This window comes from Alosa sapidissima, chromosome 12 (assembly GCF_018492685.1).
Source record: "Alosa sapidissima isolate fAloSap1 chromosome 12, fAloSap1.pri, whole genome shotgun sequence".
Taxonomy (NCBI): Eukaryota; Metazoa; Chordata; class Actinopteri; order Clupeiformes; family Clupeidae; genus Alosa; species Alosa sapidissima.
In genome coordinates this window covers 9,575,592-9,592,091 of record NC_055968.1, presented here as the reverse complement: position 1 = coordinate 9,592,091, position 16,500 = coordinate 9,575,592, and the positions used below count along the sequence as shown (strand labels likewise).

Sequence of the window (16,500 nt, the reverse complement as noted above, 5' to 3'; positions counted from 1 at the left end):
TAGGGGAAACACTGGGCCTTATTCGAGGGGCGGCACCAAGCATGCATTTGAAACTCTCACTGCACGCAGTTGGATAACGCTACGACCAATCACAACAATTCATCAGTGTCAGTCATCAGTGTAGCTCGCATTTGTCCCGCCTACACCGATTTGATTGGTCCCTCTCGCTCGAGAGATAGAAGAAATTTGGATCATTGCTCGTGGCCAGAGTATCTTGCGGGCACAATTCAAATTGTGCTCTCGCGAGAACTCTGGATTTCCAGGGTAGCAAACCCCTAATACGCGCTGAAAACGCAAAAATAGACTAGTCTTCTATTTTTTTTACGCGAGGTATGCGCGGCCCTTTTACAGAGTAGGCTACTACATAAATATATATATATTAGCAAGAACCAGATTAGTTTAAACCAAAGATCTGTAATATTTGGTTTGAACGCCCTCAAGGCTTGTTAACGTTACCATGGAGAAACATGTTTTGGTTATTCAGTTATCGAGGTAACGTTAGAAGCTAGCCTACATTATAAGGGTGGATGATGCATTAATTTGTTTAGTGGAACTAAACCCATTACTGTATGACCCAAGTGACTCTAACTACAAGGACAACTTCAAAAAAGATGCAGTATCAGTATGGAGGAAGATTTTACTGGCAGTCGGAGCTTCAGGTGAGTGACCATTTCAAAACGGCTTTAATTAACGTTATGTAGGCTAATGTTAGCATAGAAGCTAGCTGTCAGTTATAGTGTTAATTTTATCACCTATTTTTAATTTAGTCTTAGTCTTAGTCTTGTGACGAAATGTCCTTTTTAGTCTTTGTCATATTTAGTCATTCAAATATCATTTTTGTTAGTCAAGTTTTAGTCGACTAAAAGTCTCGTCATTTTAGTCTAGTTTTAGTCAAAAGAAAACTAAAGGTATCTTAGTCTTAGTCAGTTTTAGTCAACACATTTTAGTCTTTTTTTATAACAAATTATTTCTGATTACCATTTGAGTCAAATAGTGTTTCACACATCTCAATTTTCCAACAACATTGTGTGTCCACAGGGCTACTCGTCTGTTATAATTACTCATTCTGATTTTTTGTCAGTCAGTATGTTTACATGCACAGGTAAGTCGAGCTACAGTTATAGCTTGGTTGGGATTTGACCATAGACAGTAAAAGATTTGACTGGACCACTGTCATATTCGTAGACCAGTGTTTCTCAAAGTGTGGTCCGGGGATCACTAGTGGTCTGCAAGCTATCCCAAGTGGTCCGCGAGCAGACGTGGTAAAATATAATATAGATGAATTGTTTGCAATATAACTTGTATGTAAATCCAAACAGTTATAGAGATATGCCAATTTAAGCCAGTATGAATCCTCTGACAAAGTGCAAAGACAATAAGCAAGGTGGTTCAGTGAGTAGGCCTATTGTGTAGACTAATTATAGGCTACTGTTGAAGTAGGTCTAATCTTTTTTTCTTTTTTTTTTAGCTAGGGTTAGTTAAGTGGTCCTGAAACTGAAAAAGTTTGAGAAACACTGTTGTAGGCCAAACTATTAATGTTTTACTCCGCCTCGCTAGATGGCGATATGCGCCCAAACACAACACATTCCCCAAACAGACTCTCCATCTTAGCCAGAGCTAACTTGCTAGCAAACTTTCCATATTAGCTTACTTGCTAGCAAACTTTGCATCATCAGTCTAACTAGATGAATAGTTGACATTACATGCTGAACATTTTCGTATGGACATTCTGGGGGATGTTAATTTGTATGAGAGAAGCTTCAACTTCTGGGTATGTAGCATTGTGGCATAAAGCTTAGGTAGTTAGCTTGCTAACTCTGGCAGAAATCTCCAGTGTTCTTGTTCCATGTAGTTTCGTGTTGCAGCCACAGGGTTGCAGCAGCAGCACGTAGACTAGCCTCCAGGAAAGCTGTTGCGTATAAACTCATTCGGAATATTTTGAAAACATAACAGCTAGATATTCTGTCTTCTCATTTTGTAGACGAACATGAAGGTAGATTTTATCTTAGTTTTTATTTCATGCAAAACATTTTAGTCTCGTCTTTTTTCGTCAACAATAATGCATCTTAAGATAGTCTTAGTCAGTGTTTCAGGACATTACTGCCGTCTCGTCATCGTCTCGTCTTAGTCATGAAAAAAAAGGTCGTTGACGAACATATTTCCTCTCGTCTCGTCTGACGAAATTAACACTAGTCAGTTATCTAAGCCAGGATAAACATTAAGTTAGCCTACCTCGTCAGTAGATATAGCTCTTTGGAGATAGTTTTTGCTTGTTGTTAGTCCTCCACAACAAAAGCCATTTCTTTGTGCACAGGGGAACATTACAAACTAATACCTGAAACGTCATAGCGCCTCCCCAGGAGCCTATACATACACGAGACACAACGTTTTTGGTTAACAGGGTGTTTTTATTCCATGCAAACTTATGTGACGCATTTATTTGGAGACTATCTATTTGGAGATATTCACTACCTGGAGACGATGTGAAACTTTACATTTTATTAATTAACTATATAGGCTTACACCGTATTTCCCTCAAGGGAGTTGATGAATTGACAGAGCAGCTCCTTATATGACCTGCTTTCCTGGGTCTTCTATTTCCTCCCATGTTCCTCACACTTTCTAAACTCCCTGTTTCTCTGTCTCTCTGTCTGCTGTCTTTCTTTTGCGTACCACCGCCGGTCAGTTGGTTTTAGGAGGTAATTGTGGAGAATACATGCTGCCATCACCACAATGTCTACATGACAGGGTAACATGCAAATCCTGGAGTAGAACACCCTCCATTGTGCAGCAAGAATCCCAAAAGCGCACTCAACAGTCATTCTTGCACTTGTGAAAGTCTGTAATTAAATTTTCGCTTGGGCTTGGAGAGATTGTGTCCAGGATAGGGTCTCATCATGTATCGTTTTAGAGGAAAGGCAGCATCCCCCACCATCATAAATGTCACATCGCCATAATGATCAGTACCAGGCAGGGGACCGTCCTTTGGCACTTGCAGTGTTTGGGCCTCCATTCCCCTCCCCAGTGCCGAATTTGCAAAAACACCACCATCACTGGTTCGGCCAAAATCCCCAACTTGAATCACCCTGAAGAGCGAATCTGCATCAACAAGTGCTAATAAGACAATTGAAAAGTTTTTTTTATAATTAAAAAACTGGCTACCCGAATTAATTGGAGCTTGAATAGTGATGTGCTTGCCATCTATAGCCCCAATACAGTTTGGAAAATGCCATTTTTCACAAAAACCTGCTGCTATTGCTGCATGCTTCCTCCGTTGGCTTTGGAATGTAGGTCTCCATCATTACGCTGATGATTGCTCTTCACGTCATGTAGATTGAGTCTGCCACAGTTTTTCGTCCAAGCCGGAAGGCAAAAGCTAGGCTATTGAAGGACTCTCCAGTAGCTAGGAATCTGTAGGAAAAGTGATAAATATTTTACTGGTGTATCCATACATACAACTATTAATTATTTTAAGTAATAAAAACAACTTGTCTCAACAGCTGAGGACTGCCAAAAACGCTGGAAATACTTAAGAGACCGATTCGTAAGAGAGAGAAAAAAAACACCTAAAAGTGGATCAGCAGGAGGATCCCAAAGAGAGTGGAAATACTATCAACTGATGTCATTCCTGCTACCCCATCTACAGCCAAGAAGGTAAGTTTGCAAGTACTAAATATATCAGAACACCTGACATACAATCTAAATAGTCCACAAGAAACCTCAAAGTGTTACCTTTCATTTGAGACCAGGATTATGCTTCTACACAAAGGGGTTCATGTGCAGTAAGCATTTGATTGTCAGTATGCATTTTGGATAACCAAAAGTCCTATGGGGAGTTTCCAAAGGGCATTTTACAAAACGCATGAGCATACCTTGGCAAATAATGGTAGCTAGACACTCTAACACACCTTATATGTGATTTTGGGAACTCTGTGATGAATGGAAATGAAATATATGACGATCGAAAACTCATGAAAACGCAAGATCTGGACATTTTATCTGGACGTTTGATCTTAACTCGGCTTTTGATAGTTGCCGCTTTGTTTCGAATCAGTCACTGATTAGCCTATCAGTGACATGCACGCCAGGTCAAAATCAGGTCATTTATTTTCGTGGGTTCACTAGGTGGCAGGTCTCGTTAGATCTCTTCCCAGAAACTTTGCAGGCAACACTTCTCAGGTCATAAAAGACGCAATATCTCCATTTCTAGAAAAAAAAAACCCAGGGATTTTGATGAAAACCAGCCGCTGTTTAGCTTGGGATTTCTCAGGAACAGAGGCATGTAGAAATACACGGTTTGCACCCACTGAGAGCTTAAAGTCTCACCTTTCAAACGAGCCATTGTATGTGTTCATAGCTATAACACAGAATATGCTGTGGCTGTACAAAAATCATCAACAATGGTCTAGATTGCTGGCACTCTAGGACAAAGCTTCCAAAAACAGCTTGGCATTCAATGAGTTAAGAATGACTAGTAAATACTGATATTTGCACGTCTGCATGCATGTCATCTGGGCCGCATCTGGACCACATCTGTCCCAGACTCACCAAACCCTGGGAGTCCCGCCTATGGCTCCAATTCTTCTGGGCTCAGCGTTTTGCTTTGGAAAGCACCCGTACGACCCCTTACACCCTACACCCTCAATCGCCATCCCATTCCCCATCCCCACTGCCCAGTCCCTGCCTGGTGGAGCCCACCCTAGCCAAAGATGCTCATCCTAGACTGGTCTGCGGCTATTAATAGGCGTTTTACCCACTAAGCACCCCTCGGCCAGCCGTGGCTGTTTCTGCAGACCGCTGATAGGTCACTCCTATGAAATTCTATATTTTTATTTTTTTGCTTTTTATCTCAATGGGACTAACCAGTGGAAATCCATCACCCACTTCAGAAGGATTAAATTATCCTTCCTGTGATTTAATGAAAATAAGTGCCCTTTGCATCTTTCTAATTATTTTTATGACTTTCTAGTTTTGAATTGCTGTGCTTGCTGAACTTGTATTTATCCATTAGCCATTACAGCTGAAACATCTAAGCTCCAGTGTGCAGAGCAGTACAATAGAACTCAGTGGCTATGATGCCTAGGCTGTCAGCTTGTCTTGTCAGTTTCTTTTTTTTTTTAAGGGAAAATGTGTGGGTAGAAGTCTTAGGCATAAAATGTAAGATTTTTCTCCACCGAGTAGGCACTCGTAAGCTCTGCAATACTGGGGCAAATTTTCATATTATTACCATCAACTTCTACAGCATTTTCAAAGATAACAATGTACCTCCCTCCACCCACCCCACAACCACAAAAAAAAAAAAAAAAAAACACTTCTGTGTCTTCTTCTCACATTCTAAGTCTCATGGCAGACTGCACAATATATAAATAAATAAATAAATACATACATACATACATAAAATAAGATAAAAATCCCAAGACCATTCTGTATTCTCTTCTGCACACACACACACACACACACACACACACACACACACACCCTCCCAATGGCAAAACACAAAATATTCACCAACAAACAAAAACCCAAACAACTCTTTTGGAGTGAGTGCAATACTAAGATAGTGATGCCACAAGACTGTGGCCATGTGCGTGAGGAGCTCTGGTGTCATGAGAGACAGAGAGAAGGGGAGACATAAAGGGAAAGAGAGAGAGACCAGAGAAGGGTTCTGGTCATATAAGGAGATTCAGGCGGTCAGTCTTCAGAGAGGATCATCACTTTGGCAGAAGGGCAACTAAACTGGACTCCAGCCTCCTCTTCTCTTCCCTCTGGCACTGTCCATCTCTCATCCTCTCTTTCTTTCTTTTCTTTTCATTCTCCCTTGCTCTCTCAGCCTCTCTTGCTGTCCCTTTCATTCGCTCTGTAACTTGTGCCACAAGGAACTATGTTTCTGTCACTCAAACAGTTGGAATGAGCTCCCTGGCGTTTTATCAAAGACGCACATCCAGACATGCACACACACACACACACACACACACAGAAACATGCACCCACACACACGAACACATAGCGCCATGGGACCTAAGAAATGCTTTTACTGTTTTAAGTCGCACTCACAGAGAATATAAACTACACTTTATCATCCAGCATCCAGTCGTGCATTCCACCATCTCTCCACTCTCTTCTCCTCTAGCTCCCTTTCTCTCTTTCTCGTGGACACCATCACCATTCCCTCCTTCCCTCCATCACTCTCCCGCCTGGTACTCTCCTCTCTATTTCGATCATGCTCTAAATTTTTAAACTTTATGTTTTATGCATGACGTCCTTTATTGTAGTATAGCATCGAGTTATGTTGACCAAATAAAAGTAAAGTATATGTGTATTTTTTCCTAGCAGTATTTCTCTATCCAGCGCCCTCATATTATCTCTTCATTCACTCTCTGCCTCTACCTCTCTCTCTGTATCTCTGTCTCACTCTACTCCAAAAATTTGGAATTCATGTCAGAGGATCTGAGCCTGAAACAAGGAGAAGGCTGAAACTGGGGGTCTGTGAAGTGTGTGTGTGTGTGTGTGTAGTGCAGTATGCATGGTGTCTATGTTCAACCTCTTCTGTGCAGTCTCTTTTTTTCATTCTGACATCATGTTAAGGAGACTTGACATCAATCTTTCTCTCAGTCTCTCTCTCTCACACACATACAAACACACACACACACACGACAGATTTGGACTTGGAGTGTCAGCAAAGTCGGGATATCTGGGGATTTATCTCTCTCTCTCTCTTTCACACAGACCACGGTAGGGCTCTACACTAACATTTTTTTTCAGGAGCACTTGTGCGCCCAACACTGTAACAAGATTCTGTGATTTTCACAGCATCACTGCTGTTTTTGAGAAAAATGTGTACTGTATTTGTGAATACAGTATGTTGCTGTAGTTTCGCTATGAATTATGGTCAAAAATGGTCAAACTACAGTAATAAAAATTTGCTGCGAATCATAACACAGTAATAAATCTGACTCCTCCCTCACTTGTCAGCTTTTTGAAAATTTTGAAAAAACATGGCGGAAAATCAGTTGGCGTTTTCTGTTTTCTTTTTGCACATAAATACAAAGTTAAGCTCCCAGATAGCAAGGTGACATTGATATTATGTTGATTTTCCATCCAAATCATCATTTTGAAAAGATATTGAAAAGTCATGGATTTATGGTTTACTGGGAAATTTTGACGTGGTGATTGAAACGTGCACCGCGCGACGACGTTTGAACTGTCCAGCGGCGGGAGATCATTTTTGAGCAACAGTTCAGTCAGTCAGACCAACGGTGTTCAGCACTCTGTCAAGTTCGCAGCTCCACCTTAATGGTAAGCAAGCATTTATTTATGTAACGTTAATGTTTCATTGTGAAATTGTACTACATTAAATTCGGGCATGTGTACAGTCTATGTACGTTGTACTGTCTAACTTACAAACTCATCCATGCTTGTTGGATCAACTAAGTAAGTAACGTTAGGCTAGCTATCATAGTTGCTGTTGCTGTGAAGGTGGCATTAATGTTTTATGTTACGTTAACGTTTTGGCAGTCTCATTTATATTAGGCCTACCTTAGTTCTCAGTAAGTTACAGTTTATTATATTCATATAATTTATATAAAACATTCGCTAGTAGTGCTAGGCCTAGTATGTTACTGTCACAATGTTAGGCTGAAGATGATGTGCTGCTGGTTAACGTTAACGTGGAGGTTTAGCTGCTACCAGCTAACTTATGTAACGTTAACTCATCGTAATCAGTACATATATCTGTGTTGCTGCAAGCAAACATCATCAATGAGCTCACCCAGCTGGCTAACGTTAGCAGCTAAATATACCTTGCGAAACTGAGTTATGCTAACACCATCTTCAGCCTGGCATTTTGACAGTAAACTCAAAAAACATACAGTATATATATAAATGATTATTCTAAAGTTTCACTTGTAAGTAGCCTTCAGTTTCAGTTGAAATTGTTATCTAACACTGTTTATCTTTTTTTCTTCTATTTCTGCTAGGTGCTGCTTCACTCTGCTACTGGTGGTGGATCAGGCTGACTGCAACCGTTGGTCTAACGTTAGGATGCAGCACACGAAAATTTCTAAACGGAAAAAAGTGAATAAATGTACTTGCTTTTCAAACTGATAACAAGTTGTCAATGGTTATTTATGCAAGTTTGTGTAGCCTAAACCATACCTAGGCCTAGTCAAATTTATCCTGGCTGTAGATAAAGCAGGATATGAATTTCCCAAAATTACTGTATATAATATTACAGCACTGGTATTACTACTGTACTAAGTTACAGTATGATCCATAAGTACTGTGATTAAAAATACGGTAGACAATTCAATACTGTATACATTACAGCACTGGTAGTACTACTGTAGTTACAGTATCAGGCATAGGTACTGTGATTTCATATACAGTAGGTGTACTGTAGAGTGAAATACAGCAACTTGCTGGTTATTTGCTGCCAGCAAGTTGCTGTAAATTTTACGTTAAACTTTTTACAGTGAAGTTAAAAAATTTAGGAGCACAGACAAAGATTTGGGCGCAGTCAGTTCTGTACTTAACTTTCACATAATCTAACATTATACTGCAGCTTAAACAGTTAAACATGCCAGTGCACCAATTGCGAATATTAAGAATGACTGACAACATTTAGGCTACAGGAAACAGGATTTTAAAGATCAGTGCCTACTTTATTTTCAGTCTGTTCTATTTTCCTACATTTTGTTAATGTAAAATAATATAATACATTGCCATATTTGCATTTAGCCTGTATATCAAGTATCCTGCCAAATGTAGGCTAATTTATTTATTTGTGAATCCATCTATAGCTAATCCAAATATGCCCATGGTGACCTACAGTATCTGACTGCATACTGCCAAACTAAAACAGTCAAGTCAAGTCAAGTCAAGTTTATTTATATAGCACATTTCATACACAGAGGTCATTCAATGTGCTTTACATAAACAAAACCAAACGATAATAACAAATAAAAGCATAGAAGGGCAATATAGTCAAAGAATAGTTAAAAGGTAAAGATCATAATAAAAAGAAAACATAAAACACAAGGTAAAATCATTTAAAAATAAAGAATAATTAGTAAGCAAAAACAAAGGCAAAAGTAGTAAAAAAAGTAATAAAAGACAAAGTAGAATAATTATCGAGGCAGATTCAGAATTTGTAACTCGGCACAGTTAGCAGAAAGCGTCTGAGAACAAGTTTGGTCTTAAGTCTAGATTTAAAACTGGCTACAGTTGGGGCCTTTTTAATGTCATCCGAAAGTTGGTTCCACAGCTGAGCCGCATAGCAGCTAAAAGCTGCTTCACCATGTTTAGTTCTAAATGTAGGTTTTACTTGCAGGTTTTTCACCTGGGACCTGAGAGGACGAGAAGGTGTGTACTGCTGAAGCATGTCTGACAAGTATTTAGGTCCTGCTCCATTTACTGATTTATAAACAAGCAATAGTGCTTTAAAGTCAATTCTGTGACTTACTGGAAGCCAGTGCAAGGACTTAAGAATTGGAGTAATGTGGTCAGTTCTTTTAGTTTTTGTTAGAGTCCTAGCTGCTGCATTTTGTATCACCTGAAGCTGTTTAATAGTCTTTTTAGGAAGGCCTGTGAACAGTCCATTGCAGTAATCAACCCTGCTGGAGATAAATGCATGAATGAGTTTTTCTAAGTCATGTTTTGACATCAGCCCTCTGAGTTTGACAATATTTTTGAGGTGGTAAAAAGCTGATTTAGTTATCGCTTTCATGTGGCTGTTGAAATTTAGATCACTGTCAATTAATACACCAAGGTTTTTAACAGTATCCTTTGCCTTCAACCCTTTTGTGTCAAGGAGAGTGGCAACCCTAAGTCTTTCCTCATTTTTACCAAATATAATTACTTCAGTTTTTTCTTTGTTCAGCTGAAGAAAATTTTGAGACATCCAGGTGTTGATTTGTTCTATACACTGACACATAGATTCAAGAGGACCATAGTTGTTTGGTGATAGAGCTAAGTAAATTTGTGTGTCATCTGCATAGCTATGATATGAAATCAAATTATTTTGAATGATTTGTCCAAGTGGGAGCATATAGAGGTTGAATAATAGTGGCCCCAAGATCGACCCCTGGGGAACACCACAGGTCAAGGACGTTGGTGTTGAGGTACAGTTTCCGATGGCAACAAAGAAGCTCCTTTCTTGTAGATATGATTTTAGCCAGCTGATAACTATGCCTGTAAATCCAACCCAGTGTTCTAGTCTGTGTAGTAAAATATTGTGATCAACAGTGTCAAATGCTGCACTAAGGTCCAGTAGCACTAGGACTGATGTTTTACCTGAATCTGTGTTGAGGCGTATGTCATTGGAAACTTTAATGAGAGCTGTTTCAGTGCTGTGATTTGCCCGAAAACCAGACTGAAAGTAATCAAAATACCCATTTGATGTTAGGAAGGTGGTTAATTGATTAAAGACTACTTTTTCAATAATTTTGCCAATAAAAGGTAGATTGGATATGGGCCTGTAATTGTTTAGCATGGAGGCATCCAGGTTATTCTTCTTGAGAAGTGGCTTTACAACAGCTGTTTTCAGTGACTTAGGAAAAGTGCCAGACAGCAATGATACATTTACAATTTGAAGGACATCCGCCGCTATGAGGTGAAAAACAGTTTTGAAGAAATTGGTAGGCAGAGTGTCTAAGACACATGTGGAAGGGCTGAGATTCTGTACCGTTTTTTCAAGTGTTTCGTAGTCTATCAAGCTGAACTCTGACATCAAGTTTCCGCTTTTTCCTGCGCGCTCTTGGATTTGATAGAAGCGACTACTAGCGAGTCATAACGCGAAACTGCTAACGTTGATGGGAGGTGTAGTTTTTATGCTGCATTCGCGACGTGATTCTATTGTTTGCACCAGTAATGTTTCTCGATGTTGCGGTGTATTTTGTAGACAAACATTGACATGGTTAGAAGTCATTCGCACCAGTGCGCCTAAATATTTTTTTGCACTCGCACGGCATCATTTTTACTCGCATGTGCGAGTGAAATGGGCACACTGTAGAGCCCTGGACCACGGAGACAGACAGACACACACACACACATACAGTCAGTGGCGGTTCTAGGGTTTTTCTGAGACAGGGGCCATAAAGGGGCCACATCATACACTGAGGGGCCAAGAACCGGTCAACATCCATACACAGAAAATCCCTTGTTCAGTAAGGCAGAGACACGTTGCCTACGTGATATGCAGGACTATACGCGGTATACCCAAAGTCCTTTTAGGCAAGTCCCTCCACTCGACGGCCATATTGCAACGCTTTTTGGTCACTCATCGGGCATCCTATTCGGCAGAAATATGCGTGCGCAAGGATTCACGACACCAATCTTGCTCCAGCGGCGAGTTCACATGATTGGCACGATGTCTTCACAACACACCATATGATTGGCTCAATGTATTCACATGTTGACGTTTTGCCGAGGAAGGGGTGGGATATGTGTAGACAACGCGTTACAAACTAGCCCCATGCATTTCTATAGAGGATTTTTTGAGTGCTGTGTCTCCTCATTAGAAAGTCTCTGGTATACCCACTTAAAAAGCATCACCATCTCAGTATACCAACTTAAAACAGACAAGGATAGGTATTAATATTTGGGGTTGATCACAGTATACCCACTACAGCTAACTAAACTACACCACAGCAGTAAGGTGCATACATTTCACCAGTCTTACCTTGTTCAAATACTTGAATGCTAAATGCTAAAAAACAAAAAAGCCAAAACAATTCTTAACAATTTTCCCATTTATGTATAATGTGCATTGAAAACACAATATAAAACTAAAATATAATAGACACTTCAGTGGAAATACATTGATATTTTAAACAGAAATCATACATCATCATACACACATTTTTCGTTCAATTAAACAAGTTTTACTTTAACTGTTTCCCCTTTTGTTGATAAGAGAAACCACTTTCACTGCCAGTTTGCGTACATTAAAACAAACACACAGCATGTGAGCAACAACTACATCATATTTACACAATTTTTTCAACAACTATTTTTACAATGGTCTTTGAAGCCACCGTCTTGCTTCCAGTTAGAAAAGCCTGATTCTGATTTGAAGACTGGCGATGGGTCATTTGAAAGTGAAAATTACGGAAGGGGTAGCAAAACACTAAAGATGGAATATTCCTACCATTTGAAGTCTTTGTATCAGAAGTCATTGAGTGGCCTCTTCCTATTTCCGTGCTGCATCTTGCGGAATACCAATTTAGGAGAGGTTGCACAGAACCATCTACTCTAGAATTGGAAATGTCTGGAGAGAAGAAAATGAAACAAGTTTGAGTAACTTAATTGTTATTAACTTTCGTAACCCACTGTCAACCTGGCGTTTCTAAAATGAATGACAAAATATGCTCACTGTAGTGGCAATAGGAAATAGCATCATACCATTAGGAGCAGCTATGCTTGGTGACTGGTGGTTCTGAAAACTGTGGGTTGAAGTCACCAGCTCCTGCGCCATCCCAGTCTGTAGGTGTAACACAAATGCGTGTTTCACAAAATCCATGCTTGTATTCAGCATGTCGTCTGGCAACTGCAAAACCAGTTATTTATTTAAATCATATAAAGCTTGAGTGAGTAGAACATTTAACCAATTTATCTCAATGAAACTCTCCTTGTCCTAACACTTCATTCACTCCTTGACAGAATTCATGCAAAGCCCATGAATCAAATAAACTCAGAATAGTGGTTAATAACTTTGCAATGATAGCTCACATTAACTACAAAAACGTAGCGTTAGCTATTAGGCATGTATTCTCATGTTCATGTTAGCAGCTGCCAAACTTTTTCCTCAAGCAAATCGAACGTTATTTACATTTGGTAAGGCGCACTAGCGCATGTAATGTTATTAATTTCGGACCCTAAACAAACAGGATGTCCATTTCTCTGCATTTCATATAACACCATTTCAAACACTTCATACATTACCTTTCCATACATGAAATCGATCAGCATGCTAACAAACAATCAAACCTCAACTCAAGTAACCTAACGTTAATTTAATGTTTACAGTTCACTGCAAGCTTGCTGCTGCTTCGTAATTTAATTGACAAACTTAACATATTGTGACCGCAACAAATAAACGTCCCTTTCACATAATGATGATAACCAACATAGAGATTTGTGACTCACCAAGAAACTTCTGTGGAGGATGAAACGCTGCCATCGGTTCTTCACGTTAGAATTCTAGCTGATACTTTCGTTAGCCAAATGTATCGGTTCTTCACGTTAGCTGATACTTCTGTGAGCCAAATGTATCGTTTCTTCACATTAGCAGAGACATTTCTGGTTAGCCAAATGTATTGTTTATTTTACAGTTTACTGTTTGCTTTAGCTTTCAAGCTTCATAGGTGCATTACTGCCACCAGTTGTTTGGGAATGGAATTGCATCTCTGATCGTCGTTCTCAACAAGTTTGACACTTATTGATGATTGACGGTACAGGGGCCAATGAGATTTCAGATGGGGCCCGGGCCCCTGTGGCCCCGCCCCTGCATACAGTACACACAGACACAGTCCCTCATGTTCACTGCCTTATTCACCCCATGCACTGCTACAACTATTTTTTAAACGAAGTCCATGCCAATTTTTCAGTTCAGCCCTAGTATGTCTACATCAAATGAGAGTAGCCTTTAAAGGGGTCATAGAATGCAAACTCGAGTTTACTTTGTCATAGATGAATAGCGATAGTTCAGTGGGTGAAATGGACATACAGAGAACTTCAAAACCCCACCGACACCTCCTTCCTATGCAAATCTCACAATTCAAAACTCCCGCCATAAAACGGGCGAATCCCAACGAAGCTGCGAGTTTACACAAACTTGCAGGTGGTACCTTATTTGGCTCTGGCCTGTACATTTGTCACACCTCAAAATTTACATACAGACCAGCCCACTGGTGCTCTGAGCCCAGGAACGTGAATGGAGAGCGAAGATGAGCCAAACACTAGTTTAGCCAGAGAATGTCTAGCTGCCTGCTCGTTTACTTCCACAGGAATTATAAAGCAGACAGTTCTTCAAAGATATTGAAAATGAGCCACGGTCGTAAATGCAGTGTTCCAGGCTGAAACTTAGGCTACAAAGAAAGCTGAGACTTCCCATAGTCTTCCCAAGGATTCAAAAGTTCGAGGGGCATGGATAATGTTTTTCTACCAGAAGATCCCTGCAAAGTTCGACACTCAGTTATTAATTTGCAAAACATTTCACCGAAGGCAGTTTTCAAAACCTTGGACAGTTAAGCAGGATTTGCTAAGCTGCTGTTACTGAAACGAGGGGCTCCGACCAAAGTCATCACAACCGCATGCTGTAAGTATTATTTTGTCGCTACGCAGTTATTAGCCATGCTAACGTGTATCTAGCAAGTAGAATGTGTGATTTAGTTCATTGGCAATGCTATTTACTTTTCCTGTGTGTCATTCGGATAAAACCTGTGTTGTCATGTTAACCTACATTTTACTATGCATGTTTGTCGAGATCTCTGACAGGTTATGTTCTCAGCAAGATAGCTAACTGAAGCGGAGTAACACGATAGTTTGGTTGCTAAGCTGTAATATAACCCATACCCATATAACACATACGTTTTTGACGTCAGAAGTGGAAACAACTTTACGTTATCAATTCAAATTATATCTATTCGATATGTTGAAAACTGTGTTGTCTAGATACAATGGATTTATTTCCACGTTCTTACTTTAGAACATTACAAGAACGGCAACATGACAAACGAGAATAGAATAGCTTAGAATATTAGCAAATGCTTTTGCTGTGAGTTAAAGGGACACCAGGCAACGTTTTCGTGTTAATTAATCATCTTCGTAAGTCGGTATATGGTTAAATGACTCATTAGGGGGCGAATGAAGGCTCTCTCGCCCGCCTCTACTGCCTGTAGAAAGAATATCCCACTTGCAAGTTCTGTGTATCCTACCCGCCGACCGAAGCAGGATCAGTTTACAGCACAGAGGCAGGCTAACGAGCCGGCGAAGAAGCAGCGAAAACCCTTGACGGAAGACGCAAAGAAAAGGAAAAGAGCTTCAGACTGAGTGAGGGGGAGTTTTGTAGAGAAAAAGCATCAGGCTTGCCTGGTGTCCCTTTAACAGCTTGGTGTGTGCATGCAAAAGTGACTTTCACTTGTGTGACAACATTTCTGTTGTTTGGTTTGCAGCAATGCACTTCAATGAGAATGCCGAGTCCCCACAACGGAAGACAGCCAAGGAGAAACTATGTATAGACTTGCCAAACAATTTGTAAGTTTAATAAAATATATATTTTTATTACAAACAACAAATCAAAATGTGCAACAGTATAGGCACTAAAAAGAACTTATCGATTCACACACAACAGGCTGTCTTAGACCTGATGCTACTGGTGTTGAAATCATCATCAGTACTGTAAACAAAGCATAATGTTCAGGGCCATACAATTTGTTTATTGTACAGTATACAGCCTACAATGCACTGTATTACAGTATCCAATATAAGTCCTCTTTCTTGTCCTCTTCGAGATCATCAAAGACCCTCTTCCTTATTGGGATGCCGTCCAGCGGATTCCTGTGCCCCAGGACTTGTGCGCTCAGCTTGACAGACCTTCCATGGAGGATGCTGTTGCTGAACATGTGTCATGGTTCAGTCAAAAAGGGGTCTGAATCCAACGTACCGCCCTGAAGTATCCGGAAGCTCCCTCCATATGCGTAGCACCACACACGAGGGGATCATGACACGGACGCTTCTTCTAAGGAAACCCCAGCTCCTGCTCACAAAAGACCTGTAGGCCAAGTCACTTCATTGCCTGCAACTAGAACAGGGTGGAAAAGCAAATTTTTTTTTACTATTTATGTTTTAATATTTTACATCAGAGTATCACTAGATGATTGTTGGAAGAAAAAAAAAATATCATTTTGTGGTGTTGATCAAACTGTGTTTTTGCAATATGCTGAACCAATAATTAATGTGTATTGGTTAAAAATATTTTATTTATATACTGTAACTGCTAACCCTTGTATCAGATTGTCCTTACCTTTCCATCCCTCTGATTCTCAAACGGCCATGGTCAACTCTGTAAATATTCATTGCATTTTGCAAAGAATATAGAGGCACAACGGATCGAGGCCATGATGGTCATTCAGGTCAGCTCCTCAGGAACCTTGGTCATTCTTTTAATAACCTGTAAAAACATTTATTTTTTCGTAATTTTGAATGAGCAGGTAGCACAAAGTAGCCAATGTCTCCAGTTTTAGTTACCAGAGTTGTAAGATTACATATTAGTCTACTACATGGAAAGAAGGTCATCTCAATCAGATGTCAGCAGGATAGTGTCGTGGAAAATCGACCACTTCCCGAACCTCCAAGCCAATTAGCACTCTGATGTCAAAGACCCGCAGGAGAACACCAAGACGAGAGATGTTGAAGAATGTTGACCCTTTATTCATCGTATTGCAGTGAGAATACAATCCAAACAGCGTCAGGACTGGACCGTCAGGCAATAGAGTGATGAGT

At 40.0% G+C, this 16,500-nt stretch overlaps 1 long non-coding RNA gene across 1 annotated transcript; it reads right to left on the bottom strand.

Annotated features, from left to right (window-relative positions):
* Window positions 1-15,413: 15,413 nt before the first annotated feature.
* On the bottom strand, window positions 15,414-16,142 carry LOC121677678. The gene is made up of 2 exons (XR_006021066.1): window positions 16,022-16,142; window positions 15,414-15,793 (listed from the first exon to the last, which is right to left on the bottom strand). It is a non-coding gene; the product is annotated as an uncharacterized LOC121677678 (long non-coding RNA).
* Window positions 16,143-16,500: the final 358 nt, after the last annotated feature.